General features: G+C 36.0%; 2 protein-coding genes across 4 annotated transcripts in view; one reads left to right on the forward strand and one right to left on the reverse strand.

Moving 5' to 3' along the window:
- Positions 1–12,499, reverse strand: part of Mettl4 (Methyltransferase like 4) — a 187,138-nt gene extending 174,639 nt beyond the window's left edge. Inside the window, exon 1 of one of the 3 annotated variants that reach the window (XM_068364414.1) lies at positions 12,158–12,499. The gene's annotated coding sequence lies outside the window, so the exon portion shown is untranslated. The remainder of the gene's footprint in view (positions 1–12,157) is intronic. The other 2 variants (XM_068364413.1, XM_068364416.1) reach the window with 2 other exon arrangements.
- A 1,089-nt stretch (positions 12,500–13,588) lies between these two features.
- Positions 13,589–17,500, forward strand: part of LOC137632473 (mucin-2-like) — a 196,832-nt gene continuing 192,920 nt past the window's right edge. Inside the window, exon 1 of the mRNA XM_068364422.1 lies at positions 13,589–13,631. The gene's annotated coding sequence lies outside the window, so the exon portion shown is untranslated. The remainder of the gene's footprint in view (positions 13,632–17,500) is intronic.

Here is a 17,500-nt window from a genome sequence, read left to right on the forward strand (position 1 = left end):
GTAATAATTGATAGGGTAAGAAATGTGAATATGTAAAGTACAGCAGTTACAAATTAGCGAAGGTAGATGCCCTGGGAGCCAAGACAATATATACGATCAACCTGCCATGGCATGCTGTAAAGTTTTGTTGTGGTTTCTTTTTAAGACTCTTACTCTAAAGATCATTTACGAGTGGTCAACTGGAAAATATTTGACTGAATTCGAACAAACCAGCACTAAATGTAAGCATGTTTTGGTGGCCTCAGGGCAATTAAAAATACAAGTGGTGATGATATAGATCACAATGATCATCATTTATCTGATAGTTATCATACTATGTCCAAAACGCAGTGGACTCTTGGTAAGGTTTTTGCAAGGTTTTACCTATTTAGGATTCACCACATATATCAATTATTTTAATAAATAATGTTTTTGCAGCATTTTTTCTTTATCTCAACATTTTCAATGTTATTCACACAAAAAAGCAGCAGCAACAAGAAAAGGAGCAACAGGAGCAGCATTAAGAAGAGACTCAGAGATGAAACAACAATTGGTGAGGAACAATTTGGATTCATGCCTGGAAGAGGGACTGTACAGGCAATATTTGCTTTGAGGCAGATGAGAGGAAAACATCGGGAGAAACAGAAAGGATTACATATGGTCGTTGTTGACCTGGAGAAGGCATATGATCGAGTACCACGTCACAAGCAGTGGAGATGTATGAGAGAAAAGGGAGTCCCTGAGAAATACGTAAGAATCACCCAAGTTATGTATGAGAGGGCAGAAACAAATGTTAAGAGCAGTATAGGCCTAACAGAAAGTTTCCCAGAAAATGTGGGACTACATTAGGGTCTGCATTGAGCCCGTACCCATTTGTTCTGGTCATGGATGTAGTAACACAAGGTATTAGAGATCAGTCTCCTTGGTGTATGCTTTTTGCTGATGATTTTATACTGTGTAGCACTTGGCGAAAGGTAGTAGAAGAGAAACTGGAGGAGTGGAGAAGAGAAATGGAAAATAGAAGATTGAAAATCAGCAGGAAAAAGACAGAGTATTTTAGTTTGAAAAATAGGAAGAATGGGGATGTTAGTTTGCAAGGGGAGAGATTGAAAAGAGTTGAAATGTTCAAGTATTTAGGATCAACAGTTGCAGAGAATGGTGAACTGGGGACAGAAATAAACCAAAGAATACAAGCATGATGGAAGAATTGGAAAAAAGTGCGTGGAGTGCTATGTGACAGGAAAATAGGGATTAAGTTGAAAGGCAAAGTACACAGGACAGTTGTGAGACCGGAAATGATGTATGGAGCGGAGACGTGGGCAATAAAAAAGTCAGAAGAGAAGAAACTGGATGTGGCAGAGATGAGAATGTTGAGATGGATGTGTGGGGTGACAAGAAGAGATAAGATACAGAATGAGGCAATTAGGGGTACCACAGGAGTTAAAGAACTATCAGATAAGATCCAAGAAAGTAGACTGAGGTGGTATGGTCATGTCATGAGAAGAGATGAACAGTATATTGGGAGGAGAGTGATAGAAATTGAGGTACAGGGAACGAGAAGGAGAGGGAGACCAAAGCGAAGGTGGATGGACTGTATCAAGGATGACCTTCAATCAAAGGGATTAACCGGTGATGAAGTGTGGGACAGAGGTAGATGGAGAACGCTGGCCAGAAACATCGACCCCACATAAAAGTGGGAAAAGATGCAGACAAAGAAGTTATACTGTGTAGCACTAGGCGAGAGGTAGTAGAAGAGAAACTGGAGGAGTGGAGAAGAGAAATAGAAAATAGAGGATTGAAGATCTGCAGGAAAAAGACAGAGTATTTGAGACTGAAAAATTGGGAGAATGGGAAAGTTAGTTTACAAGGAGAGAGAATGAAAAAACTGGAAAATTTCAGGTATTTAGGATCAACAGTTGCAGAGGATTGTGATCTAGGGGCAGAAATAAACCATAGATTACAAGCAGGATTGAAGAATTGGAAAAAAAGTGCGTGGAGTACTATGTGACAGGAAAATGGGGATTAAGTTGAAAGGTAAAGTACACAGGACCATTGTGAGACCGGCAATGATGTATGGAACGGAGATTTAGGCAATAAAGAAGACAGAAGAGAAGATGGATGTGGCAGAGATGAAAATGGTGAGATGGATGTGTGGGGTGACAAGAAGAGATAAGATACAGAATGAGGTAATTAAAGGTATCACAAGAGTTAGAGAACTATCAGATAAGATCCAAGAAAGTAGACTGAGGTGGTATGGTCATGTCATGAGAAGAGATGAACAGGATATTGGAAGGAGAGTGATGGAAATGGAGGTACAGGGAACGAGAAGGAGAAGGAGACCAAAGCGAAGGTGGATGGACTGTATCTAGGATGACCTTCGATCAAAGGGATTAACCGGTGATGAAGTGTGGGACAGAGGTAGATGGAGAACGCTGGCCAGAAACATCGACCACACATAAAAGTGGGAAAAGATGCAGACAAAGAAGAAGACTGGCCCTGTAGATAGAGGAAGCTAAGGTTCTTCTAGTATGCTATGTTCCTTGATGAAGAGGTACAAACTCCTTCTCATGTGAACATTAGGGTTGGTACTTCCCCTGTAGATAGAAGAAGTTAAGGTTCTTCTAGTATGCTCTATTCCTTGATGAAGAAATACAAACTCCTTCTCCTGTGAACATAAGGGTTGGTACTGGCTCTGGAGATAAAAAGAAGCTAAGGTTCTTCTAGTATGCTACGTTCCTTGATGAAGAGGTACAAACTCCTTCTCATGTGTACAAAAGGGTTGGTACTGACCCTGTAGATAGAAGAAGTTAAGGTTCTTCGAGTATGCTATGTTCCTTGATGAAGAGGTATAAACTCCTCCTCATGTGAACATATTGGTTGGTACTGGCTCTGTAGATAGAAGAAGCTATGGTTCTTCCAGTATGCTATGTTCCTTGATGAAGAGGTACAAACTCCTTCTTAGGTGGAAGGAACAAGTTAAGGGACTATGAAAGAAGGAAATAAAAGGGACATTTTTTTTTTTTTTTTTTTTTTTTTTTTTTTGAAGGAAATGTCCTTTGATGAAGAAGTTCAAGTCTACATCATCGGGTAAAGGATGGACTCAGTTGGAAGGAACAAGTTGAGGGACTATATATGAAATTTTCCATATCATGTTTATCTTTAATGGTCTCTTATTTACAGTCATGTATATTGTTCTAAATGTGATTTCATTAGTGGTTTTACGAAACTATGATGGGTAAAGAAGCATGAATGATTAGCCAAAAATAGGTTTTATTTTACAGGCACTTCAGTTGCTGTATATTGAATGTTTATGACAATGTACAATTTCGCATCAAACATATGTTGAAAGACTATTTTTTTACATGCAAAATCTTTAACTGCTATCACTTAACATACTTAGTAAAGAACAAATATGCACATATTCACTGACTACATGCATGACACAGACAACAGTATGGGCCTATTGAGTGCAGTATGGAATGAAATAAACGTATAGTGTTATTTAGAACTGAGCAGTATATTTTTTAGGTTGTCCATCTCTTAGGCTTATGTTAGGGTTCAGAAATATGGAAAATATGCACCAATCTTTTACCAGCACACCATGAATGGTTTAGCCCTGTGGCTCCCAGAGGAAAATGTATGAATCCGAGTGAGATGAGAAGGTTCCGTCATGTGGAAAGAATGAACGACATGAGGTTAGTGAAAAGTGTCAAGTTTATAAGTTCTATGAGGTAGGAAGAGAGGGATGCTTAATAGATGGCTTGAATAGGAGTGTCAACAAGAGATCAATACATTGCCTAAGAGTCGTCTGTGTAAGTGTATGAAGAGACTAAGATTGTGGATGTCTTCATTCAAAATGAGGTTTTTTTCTACGATTGCGCACTGTAAGGGTGAATATGGGGGTGACTATTTTTCTGGGACTAACCCATGCTAAGAGAAATTTCTTAAATGTTATGCATATACTGTATATATTTCAATTTATGCCATACTTCATTAGCTGACATTTCAAGACAGTCAATATAACATTTTAAAAGCTATAAAATTTCAATGCAATTACAGTCTAGGGCAGGGCTACTCAACTGGCGGGCCGCGGTCCGAATCCGGACCTTCTGAGTGTTGTAGTTGGACCCCAGGCCCCAGCAAAAAGCAAAATGTGCAATTTCTCTCACTAAATTCTTATTGTATTTTGATTTTTTTTAATTTGAAAATTCATTTTATTTTCTGAGAGGGAATGTTCATATCCTGTTTTGTATTAAAAGGGGTATTTTTTTATTATTAAAATACCATAATATGAAACAGTATTTAATTTTAGAACTCTCAATTTCAGTTGTTTTTATAGAGAAAAACATTCAAGTCTTGCTATACTTTAGGTATAAAATTTAATACTCTTATTTCCACGTTTTGAAAATATGTATAAATAAAACAAACAGTGAATATGAAATTAATAAAAATCATGGTTTACTACCCTGTTCTCGAATTGGTTGTTTTATTTTCATGATTTCATGTAATAAAAAATTCTGGACCTATGTATACAGTGGAACTTATCTAACTGGACCTTTCCTCATAATAGTTGAGTAGCCATGGTCTAGGGTATAAAAATCTGAATTAAATCACAAAGTTGAAGTACGTAAGAAAAACTATTACGACGTAAAACAATACATTTTATGCGAGAAGGAAAAGCTGAGTCATATATATATTAATACATGCAAATATGTATATACAGTATATACCATGTATATAATTACAACTACTACTTCCTGTCTAGTACAGTGGTAATGCAATCGCCTAGCATTCGCATGGCAGCAGATCGATCCCCGCCAAGGACCGTGAGTTTAAGCTGTTTACTGGGGAGGTCACTGCTGTGGTTGGGCGTGGTGCCCAACCACAGCAGTGACCTCCCCAGTGGGGGGGGGATTGCCCGGCTGACGTTCTGGTGAGCATCTATTCTGATGAAACTGGAACTGAAACCAGACAACTTTAACTTAAACTTTAGAAATCCAGCACTCAAGCAGATTTTTTAACTTTAGAAATCCAGCACTCAAGCATATTTTGCAGATTTCTTCTTGCTTTCGAAATTTGGTTCCCCATGTGAATTACAAATAAGGATGTTTCATATCATTACAAATTGGGTTCGTAAGCTAACCATGAAACTGAAACGGATAGTCCTCTTATTACAGTACAAGCGGAAGGAAATTGTTGTTAAAAAAAAACCTTGTAGGCAAGTCAAACGAAAATACGCATAACCAAGTTTGTTTCAATGGATTATTATATCTTATATATTCTTATCAACGATTCCTCCCAAGCCCCATTTCGTTTACCTACAAGTTATAGAGTACATTTTTGTAAAACACTTTATCTTACTGTTTCCGCATTTTATTTTTTTATTTTTATTTTTTTTTTTGAAATATCTAAACTTTAATTGCAAGTGAATAAAACAGTAGCTTCAACAATAATTCATCTTATATATCCAATTTCCCTGTCAAGAAATTCATAACGAAAGTACAAAAAATCTACCTGGGAAGGAGGGAAATCTACAACGCAAATTTCCATTAACACTCTGAATTACCAACGATATCTTCGAGTCACTACTGAATGTTGAACCTAGTTAACATGTCCTGACTTTCCTACATTGTCGTTAAATGAGAGAGAGAGAGAGAGAGAGAGAGAGAGAGAGAGAGAGAGAGAGAGAGAGAGAGAGAGAGAGAGAGATGGTTATAATACTTTACTGCTGTCCTTCAAGTATTTTCGACGGTGTCATAGTTAATTAGGGTAATTCCTGTGATGGGAGGAGTGGAGAAAAGAACACGATAAATAGCTTAAATGCTGCCATTATGTAATAAAAGACAAGGCCGCAAGTTGTGCATTGTGAGAAAAGTCTAAATATGAACGTTGACAAAAGTAACATTAGGAGAATAATCAGGAGTTAGGTCAGTCGATTGCTAGAAGTCGATAATCTACTCGAGTGGGTGAGAGATTTTATGCTAAATGTGAAGAAATTAGTCAAAATAGGAAAAACGACACACACACACACACACACACACACACACACACACACACATATATATATATATATATATATATATATATATATATATATATATATATATATATATATATATATATATATAATATATATATATATATATATATATATATATATATATATATATATATATATATATATATATATATATATATATATATATATATATATATACGTGTGTATAAGATATGTAGAGGTCAATTAAATGGGTAACCTAATGTTTTTCTGCTCCTCAAGACTGACAAGGGAAAATAAGAATAGGAAGAAAAGGTGATACTTAATTGTGAAAGAACAGACATACTCACGTCTTGAAAAATGGGCGGTCAAGTTTCTAGAAACGGATACACGTGGAGAATGTCACAGTTCAGTTTATAAGAGGGAAAGAAACCAAGACCTATGCTGTAGGTCTTGGAAAGAAACGGTCGCCGAAAAGGAATTCGGGGACGTCTGATTTCCACACAGGAAAATAGGGAAACCGTTGGCCTCGGAAACCATCAGGGAGTTGGTCGGCTCGTCGCCAGGCGGTGGAGCTTTATAAATAACCTCAACATCTACAGTACACATACAGAATAAAAACAAATAAACAAAAATAAAAAAAAAAAACAATGGAAAGAAAGAGCAGGCGCGTACAAAAATAGTCTAAATGCGACAAAGCTCCAAGGCCCCTCATTCAGCTATAGCTCCTTCACTTTACTTCCATACTAAGGGCTGCTTTCCTAGTCCTATCACTCAGAGGAACCCTACTCTACAGGACCTACACGTTCAGTTTATCGCATAGTCTTTGGTATTTTGCATATCACACTGCATGACTGGTATTTATTGTCAAATCCATATTACTTTGAGCACACGTCTCTTCAGTTTCTTATTGATCAAAACATTTCTCATTTATCAATTCTCGAATTTGAATTGTTTTATTACCAACAGAATGGATATTTACATAGCTGCTATTCATAACATCCTTAAATATCCGTGACCAGTATTTTCTGCTAATCTCTCCAATTCCAAATCAGATCAATCGATTAACGGAAAGTAAATATTATTATTATTATTATTATTAATTGCGAAGCTACAACCCTAGTTGGAAAAGCAGAATGCTATAAGCCCAGGGGCTCCAACAGGGAAAATAGCCCAGTGAGGAAAGGAAACAAGGAAGAAATAAATATTTTAAGAATAATGATAAAATAAATATCTCTTACGTAAACTAAAAAAACTTTAACAAAACCTGAGGAAAAGAAATTTGATAGAATAGTGTGCCCGAGTGTACCCTCAAGCAAGAGAACTCTAACCCAAGATAGTGGAAGACCATGGTACAGAGGCTATGGCACTACCCAAGACTAGAGAAAAATGGTTTGATTTTGGAGTGCCCTTCTCCTAGAAGAGCTGCTTACCATAGCTAAAGAGTCTCATCTACCCTGACCAACAGGAAAGTAGCCACTGAACAATTACATTGCAGTAGTTAACCCCATGGGTGAAGAAGAACTGTTTGGTAATCTCAGTGTTGTAAGGTGTATGAGGACAGAGGAGAATCTGTAAAGAATAGGCCAGACTATTTGGTGTATGTGTAGGCAAAGGGAAAGTGAACCGTAACCAGACAGAAGGATCCAATGTAATACTGTCTGGCCAGTCAAAGGACCCCATAACTCTCTAGGGGTAGTATCTCAAAGGGTGGCTGGTGCCTTGGCCAACCTACTACCTAACTCCGAGGTTATAAGTGTAAGTGATAGAGAATGGTATGGGAGTAAATAAAGAAATAACATGGTAGGCTGAATCACCGGCAGACGCATGACAGGCTATTTGTCAAGGAGGAAAAGAATAGGCGAGATGGAACAGCACCCTGAGGAGAACAACCATAGAATGGACAAAGGAGTAGATACATTATCATCACCAGAAGGCAGAAAGCTAAAAATGAGACGAGAGAGAGCCATGAGTGACTTGGCTGGAGGATTAATTTCTGAAGACTGGAGTTTAGTGACGACGGTTATCGACGCTGTGTTTATTGTGAGAGAAGATTCTAGTTATAAAAACCACAATTATTATCCTCAGAGATACTGAAAGTAACAACAAAAGATAGTTATAAAAACCACACTTATTATCCTCGGAGACACTGAAAGTAACAACAAAAGATACTTATAAAAACCACAATTATTATCCTCAGAGATACTGAAAGTAACAACAAAAGACAGTCATAAAAACCACAATTATTATCCTCAGAGATACTGAAAGTAACAACGAAAGATAGTTATAAAAACCACAATTATTATCCTCAGAGATACTGAAAGTAACAACAAAAGATAGTTATAAAAACCACAATTATTATCCTCGGAGATACTGAAAGTAACAACGAAAGATAGTTATAAAAATCACAATTATTATCCTCGGAGATACTGAAAGTAACAACAAAAGATATAGTTATAAAAACCACAATTATTATCCTCAGAGATACTGAAAGTAACAACAAAAGATAGTTGTAAAAACCACAATTATTATCCTCAGAGATACTGAAAGTAACAACGAAAGATAGTTATAAAAACCACAATTATTATCCTCAGAGATACTGAAAGTAACAACAAAAGATAGTTATAAAAACCACAATTATTATCCTCAGAGATACTGAAAGTAACAACAAAAGATAGTTATAAAAACCACAATTATCCTCAGAGATACTGAAAGTAACAACAAAAGATACTTATAAAAAACCACAATTATTATCCTCAGAGATACTGAAAGTAACAACAAAAGATAGTTATAAAAACCACAATTATTATCCTCAGAGATACTGAAAGTAACAACAAAAGATAGTTATAAAAACCACAAATATTATCCTCTGAGATACTGAGAGTAACAACAAAAGATACTTAAAAAAACCACAATTATTATCCTCAGAGATACTGAAAGTAACAACAAAAGATTCACCAAAATTCTTATGACGACTAATCGCCAGTAGGCCACGAGAGGCCAACAATGTATTTTGGTTAAAAGGGAATTTGTATTGTAACATGCTTAGACTAACTGGGAGATATGTTATCTGAATGTCAGAAAGGATGAATGCAAGTTAGGTGGGGGAGGCAGTGTTTACCGGAAGCCAACAAACTACTAAGCATCATGCTGAACATTAATTGTATAACTTTAGAGGATTAAAGCTGATTGCTTTGTCCATATGATAAATTCTGCAGTTAAGTAAGATATTAGACGGTTCAATTTAACTTTTGCTGGTTTCTGTTTCAGAAAAACTCCCTTGGTTAATTTTTTTTTTTTTTTTTTTTTTTTTTTTTTTTTTTTTTTTAAAGAAAATGTACACGTTTTGTACTTATCTGTCATCTGCCGGACTCCCAAAATTTTCTTCAAACCCCAAACCCCCTCCATTTGGCAGACAACCTCCATATTCTAGAATCTAATGAAAAGGATATTCATGGAATTTGGGTTACACGGCGAAGTGCTTGAAACTGGATGGAGGGTGCCTAGGTACGCCAAGGGAGAATCCCAATGTCAGCTGAAACAAAGCTTACGGGACTGGACAGCAAGATGAAAGAAAGGACGTAGGAACAGAGGTAAACTAAGAGTAAAAAGAGGGTACAGACGGGGGTCAGGAGACGAATGTGCGCTGTAGACCCTTTGGTATTCCCAGGGTATTCCTTACCAGAGTCAATACAGATTATCTGTCTTGACTGTTCCTTACAACGCACTGCGTGAGGTTCATTGATGGCATATACCCTATCTCACCGCGTGATGGAATTTCAGGATATCTGAATAACCCTACATAACACTACACTGCCTAGAGAACTTTTGAGATCGGCATTAGCTACTTTCTAAATAGTCATATGTATATATATATATATATATATATATATATATATATATATATATATATATATATATATATATATATATATATACATATTAAAATGTTAAGAAATCTTGAAAGTTAATTTACATACAAAATAAAGACAAGTGCACAAGTGCACGAGAAAGTAAAGCCGATCTAAACACATATTGTCATAGACAATATCCTCGAGTTAAACATCCAAATCCATTTGCTGAGGTAGCAGCAGTAGGGGACTCAGCAGTATGAAGCTTCATCTGTGGTGGAAATGTGGGAGGTTGGGCTGTGGCACCCTAGCAGTACCAGCTGAACTCGGCTGAGTCCCTGGTTAGGCTGGAGGAACGCATAGAAATAGAGGTCCCCTTTTTTGTTTTGTTTCTTGTTGATGTCGGCTACCCACAAAATTGGGGGAAGTGCCTTTGGTATATGTATGTATGTATTTGCATACAGTGGGAGTAAAGACCATACAGACTATCGTTTATAAAATTACAATCATTATACCAATGTACCTCGAACGGATTCAACTCTGCAGACTTGAAAAGTTCAATAACGTGAATTCTTGGGAAACAAAGAAATTCTAATATATATATATATATATATATATATATATATATATATATATATATATATATATATATATATATATATATATATATATATATATATATACTGAGAGAGAGAGAGAGAGAGAGAGAGAGAGAGAGAGAGAGAGAGAGAGAGAGAGAGAGAGAGAGAGAGAGAGATTAAATGGCCCAACACAAGGGAGAATTAACGGAGGAAACTAAAGAAGGGAGGCTATTAAAAAACACAGATAACAGATGGTGGAGAAGAGTATCTTATGTTCGCGATAAACCTCAAAAAAGTTAAGAAAAAGCCAAGAAATTTTCTTGTGGAAACGTAAATATGTTGTGAAATCATAATTATAAGAGTTAATCTTAAGATTACAATAAAAAAACTAGCAACATGTCTAATTGCTATATTACCTATAATGAACGAAAATGTGATTGAAATAACTTTACAGCAACATTGTCGAAAAAAACGTAAATGAAAACACAGTAGCAGGAAAATGTCGTTCATGATATACAGTAAAAATGTTAGTACTAAACGTTGACGTAAATGAAAATTTCGACTGTCATCTGAAACAATTATTGCCCTTTCGAGAATTTTTTTGCACTGCAATAGATTAATGCAATCCTGACGCCCATGTTAATGTAAGGATTGAGGAAATTATTCATGCATTGAATGATGCACACCCATCAATTATGTGCATTACTGGATGCACTTTGCGTTGGCCAATCACTAATTTATGAGCCTAGTCTCAATCTTCGTGTCTACTGCGATATTCTTTGATTTATGCAATCCGCAAGTAAAGCAGATTGTTACTTCGAATAATTATTTCACAACTAATGGCTTGTTTGTCAGTAAACAATTCTAGCTAATGCTGATTGATGTCTGGGAGATGAGATGATCAATTAACGAACCATTAGTCAAACCGCCATGTCACATAGCTCTAACGGTATCACAGTTTCATTGGCCTATATGAAAATCAACCAGAAGTATTGTAAAAGGTTCATTTTAAAATCAACTTTGCTCCAACGAACGTTAATATTTTTTGATAAACATTTTTGTCAATTGGATACCGAAAAGACAGTAGATGTAAGGCTCTTCGTGAATTAAGCATTTAGAGAACCGCTTGCTGGATTATCCCATGAAGTCAGTTATGGAACCTAAGCCATTATTTCGATGTGCTGATAGTGGCTTTGAATAGTTGGTTTTATTATAGTTCCGGTCAGGACAAAATTTTTTATAAAAACTACTGTTTTTCCTTCAGAAAAACTTCCGTTTTCTTCGAAAAAGACATTAATTTTGGAGGCTAATAAAGTTGGTGAGATATACTCTAATATATCCCAGTTGGGAACCAGGTGTTTAAGGTGGGAAATGTAATGGGAAAAACACAAATAATGGTCAAACAAACATTTTCTTTACTATACATTATTTTCTGTGGAGCATAATAATTCCATGGACAAATACCAAAATTATCTGCATTGTTTATCATACATGGATAGGTCCATACGACTAAAGCTGATATAGTTTAATATTTCAATTGTTGTTATATGATAATAGTATTCTCGTCATGGATTTTTAAGCATGCACAGTACTAATTCATGATGTTTATGAATAATTTACCATCAAAGTGAATACAACATAAAATTCTATGTATCTGAATGCTACAATGAAGTGGATATCTTTTTGAGAAACCCAAATGAACACATTCAAATTGGTGGTCATAATGCACTGGTTCTAAGCGTTCTTACCTTAACGTAGCCTAGGTGAACATCCTATTACCGATACGAGGTGAAAGCTTGGTAAAGTGCAGTTGCTCACCAGATGCAGTGATCTAATATGAATATTTCGGATAAACTTTACGGCAGTGTTACTGTTATTCAAGTTTTGGTACAAATTCTGTCTTGTGTAGTCAACACCTTTCATAAAGCACAATGATTCTCGTGATTTTAATCAATTTTTGTTTACCTGGGTGACTATAGACTTGCTTCTCTTTATCTAACTATACGATTCGTGTCATAAAGTACGCAGTTCACACAAAAATATACGGAATTCTCACCAAAAAAATGTAAATTTCAACACTGAGCAAGCACGGTTAACACCAATACTTTTCATTCACTAGATGACGCATCATGACGGACTACGTAAGACAAACGAGTGTCGTGAAATTTATTGCAGTAAAACAAATAATAAGTAGTTTGTATGAGTTGCGAGATTTTTACTTATGTAATTTTTATATGATCTATACACTTATTTTTAATTATAACCATCTAGATATAAAACGTGCATATAAATATTCTTTATTACAGTAGCTGATTTGACTACGGATCAGTCTTGTAAACAAACGGAGATACGTCGTTACGCAAATGATTTCTGTATTGAAGAAATAATAAGTAGTTTTTATGAATTGCGAGTTTTTTACTTATGTAATTTTTATATCATCTATACACTTATTTTTTTCATTATAACCATATAATATAAAACGTGCATATAAATATTCTTTATTACAGTAGCTGATTTGACTCCGGATCAGTCTTGTAAACAAACGGAGATACGTCGTTACGCAAATGATTTCTGTATTGAAGAAATAATAAGTAGTTTTTATGAATTGCGAGTTTTTTACTTATGTAATTTTTATATCATCTATACACTTATTTTTTTCATTATAACCATATAATATAAAACGTGCATATAAATATTCTTTATTACAGTAGCTGATTTGACTCCGGATCAGTCTTGTAAACAAACGGAGATACGTCGTTACGCAAATGATTTCTGTATTGAAGAAATAATAAGTAGTTTTTATGAATTGCGAGTTTTTTACTTATGTAATTTTTATATCATCTATACACTTATTTTTTTCATTATAACCATATAATATAAAACGTGCATATAAATATTCTTTACTACAGTAGCTGATTTGACTACGGATCAGTCTTGTAAACAAACGAGATATACGTCGTTACGCAAATGATTTCTGTATTGAAGAAATAATAAGTAGTTTGTATGAGTTCCGAGTTTTTTACTTATGTAATTTTCATATCATCTATACACTTATTTTTCATTATAACCATCTAAATATAAAACGTGCATCTAAATATTCTTTATTACAGTAGCTGATTTGACTACGGATCAGTTTTGTAAACAAACGGATATACGATAACGTCGTTACACAAATGATTTCTGTGTTGAAGTTGCCTAACCTGCTCTTCGATTCCCGAATCGGTGAGTTAGCAAATGCTATTACGACTGATATTATGTGATTTTCAATTTCTATTTGTATGTAGAAAGTGGGGTTGGTTTGCTGACTGCAAAGCTGGTTGAAATACTCTGAACTCTAGACGTACTTCTACCGAAGGCTGGTCCTATTCGATCGAAATTGTTTGTTGAGCAATATTTATTGTCATAATTATTTGTCAAAATTGAGATGAGAAACTTATAGAATTCTGCAGTGGTCATAGTTTGTATTTTGTTTTTCACTCGCCAAGACTAAAATTATATTTCCGAATGGATATTGGATTGGGAAAACAACGTTTAACTTTTCAAACCTCATCATATCACTCAAGTAAAGATATTTATTTGCAATAGGGACGTCTCTTTTCTATTGTATATTGATATATTCTTTTAACCCCATTATTATATCCATCTCGCATGTAAGGTTCAACATTGGATATCAAAGTTGCCTGCAATGTATGATTGGAGTGTTTTAAGAATAAAAATTAACCTTGAAATTGGGTTAGGCCATCCTTGCTGTTTCACCTTGCCAATATTTGTTAGCCTATTGAATGTTACTGAAATTCGGAGCAACGCCGGAGCCATTTTTTTTTCCATCCATGGAAGGTCTGATCTTTCAATCGAATTAGAAGTGTCACATTTTCATAATTCAAAATTCCAAAATAAAGTATGCTTGTTACCTAATCAGCCAAACTAAACACAGCGATGCAGCGTCGGGAAAATACTAGATAGTTCTTAGTGTCCCTGTTTTGGAAGTCTTGATGGGTCTTTTCGGTTTGAGTGCCTATCGAATTTTAATGTTTTTTTTATTCCAATGTATGTATTTTGATGTGGAAAACCCAAAAATGATAACCATTTTGTGGAGAAATTATTTATTGATGGATGTGATAGGTAGTGGCTGTAAGGGGGGGGGGGATCGCAGGGGCTAGGCCTAGGTAGGGGTACAGGGCCCCAGGTTAGGTGGTTGTATTAGGTTCGGTAGTGTCCCGAGAATCACTGTGGCCTTAAGGGGGGGGCGGAGCCCCCCCCCCCCCCGGTAGGCCTAGGTAGGGATACAGGGCCCCTATGCTAGGTTAGGTGGGTTTTCTTAGGTTCAGTAGTGCCCTGAAAATCAAGAAAGCGCACAGAGAAATCGCAGCATTTCAGTAAGATATTGATTGATATAAGCCAATTTAAGTGTTAATAAATAATTTCTCCACAAAATGGTTATCATTTTAGGGTTTTCCACATCAAAATACATACTTTGGAATAAAAAAAAAAACATTTAAATTCGATAGGCACTCAAACCGAAAAGATCCGTCTTGATAAACACAACTTATAAATATACCAGGAAACTTTCTGTGGAAAGGTTCCAGTGGAATATCAAGACAATGGGGGATATTTCAGCGTTTCTGAGGTGCGCTGACTTATGAGTATTGTGCGTGGGGTAGGTGTCTTTTTTTCCGTCTATTTGTTTGTTTCTAAACCCACAGCGCACATGAAAGTGTTTACACCATATTTTTAACAATGCTTTACTGAAATTTTGTATTTTCTAAATAATTTTAATTGATTATAACGGAAATTATGAATATAGGAGTCTGTATAATTAGTAATATCTGTTAATTCTCACGTGTTTTTGACAGTAATAGATGTAAATTATTTCTCGTGTATTATATAGGTATGCTTAATATACATTTATTCTTAGTCAGTCAATTACTTTGCGAAGAGGATGTATTATAACAGATACCCTATTCATTAAACAAAACTTTAAGGTACTACAGACCAAGATGGAATAAGATGACATAGGCGTTCAGGAGAGTAAAGCTCGTTGAAAAACTCAGGTCAGCTTATCTAAGCTTTTATCAAAACGTGTAGGCCTACTGGCGCAAAGAAATTGAACAGATATTGTGCTTTCTACTCAGAAATTCTATCAATGTTTGAACATTTAGGAGGAGCATTGAATGAAATGCAGAAGGATGATGTTTAGGTTATCGTATTTGAATTCGAGGAAGGTTGTGTAGATGAGGTAGAATGGCGTTGGGGGCACCACGGAGAACATGTAGTAGCTATAGTGTATATTACGATTGCTAAGTTTACGATAAAAAAAAAAATCAGATAGTTTTACGCATTAGAGTGAATGCTCAGTATAAGCAGGAAATTTATCCAGTAGATGGCACTGGTATACTGTAGGCCTATATCACAAATTGAAATACGATAAACCAAACGAATACGATGGATCACTGCGCTTGATTTTCTTGAGATGACTTATGCAAAATACTATGATATTGGAAATGTCCTTGCCCTGCACGCTGTTTTAACTGTAGTTCGAGACCCAGCCAAGCTTGATCATTTCTTTTGGTATCTGTAATCTCCCAATCCTTGTTAGCTAGGGACGCGGTCTTTGGAGGAGCCTATAGGTCTATCGGCTGAGTCATCAGCAGCCACTGCCTGACCCTCCCTGGTTCCAGCGTGATGGAGAGGGGTCCTTGGGTGCTGATCATGTCTGTCTCTAGGGCATTTTTCTCGCCCTTACCTCCATCATTCATGTACGAATTTGAAACATTTGACCGTTGAAATAACATGAAACTGAAATCGAGATTATTTAACAAGATAGAAATCAGGTCAAATGCATTTGATGAGCAGACATGCAAGAAAATTTTGTTAGTTTTTTTTTTTCTCTCGAATATTGTCAATATTTACCAACTCTCTTTGCCAAGTAGGCTACAGTATCGACCCCGTTAGTTTTTTATTCTTTATTGCTTTGTCGTAAATATAGTTTTGACTTTCGTACTTTATCCCTTTGTGCAAGAGCCCGTGTCTTGCTATACAGTATGCAAGGTAATCTAAAACGAACGAACGAACGAGCTTACAAAACTCCCAAAATTGAAAAAAACACTCGTGTGTTCGTTACAGAAGGCTCGTTGCTTATAAAGGCTTGCAGTGATAATCATATCTGGATATTTATTTGTTTAAGTTGTGAGGAGAAAAAACTCGTTTCTAGATAAATTGGGTATCTCATATAGTCATATACATAGATAGAGAGAGAGAGAGAGAGAGAGAGAGAGAGAGAGAGAGAGAGAGAGAGAGAGAGAGAGAGATAGATTCATATTCTATACCATTTAGTAGTCTCATCGCGAGCTGGAAGACCCAGATTTGTGTGGGTGAAGACGGAAAGACGTTGTCATATTTTGGATGTTACTGTAAGAAATATCTAACTTCAGAGGGGATGAAACGTAATCTTTATAGAAATTTAACCATCTTCCTGTTGATTAATAACTTATCCCTCTAGTAGGTCAGAAATGATACCCAAAGGGCTTGGCTGTGAAGCAAGACATCACCCCAGCGCGTAGAACTAATGATGCATAGGCTAACCCTTGATGACGTCACCGATGATTTCTTTATAGCAATTCACTTAAACATTTACAACTGGATAACTAAGTCATTTTGCTGTTTTCTATTTGTATATCACACTCATTTTTCTTTATGGAAGGAGTACCGCCAGGGCACCAAACGCCCGTTGAGATACTACCGCTGGAGAGTTATGGGGTCCTTTGATTGGCCAGACAGTACTGCATTGTATCCTATCTGGTTACGGTTCTTTCCCTTTACCTACACAGACACTCAAAAATCTGGCCTATTCTTTACAGATTCTCCTCTCTCCTCATACACCTGACAACACTGAGATTACCAAACAATTCTTCTTCACCCAAGGGGGTAACTACTGCAATGTAATTGTTCAGTCGCTACTTTCCTCTTGGTAAGGGTAGAAGAGACTCTTTAGCTATGGTAAGCAGCTCTTCTAGGCGAAGGACACTCCAAAATCAAATAATTGTTCTCTAGTCTTGGGTAGCGCCACAGCCTCTGTACCATGGTCTTACACT

The sequence above is a fragment of the Palaemon carinicauda genome, chromosome 41 (assembly GCF_036898095.1).
Source record: "Palaemon carinicauda isolate YSFRI2023 chromosome 41, ASM3689809v2, whole genome shotgun sequence".
Taxonomy (NCBI): domain Eukaryota; kingdom Metazoa; phylum Arthropoda; class Malacostraca; order Decapoda; family Palaemonidae; genus Palaemon; species Palaemon carinicauda.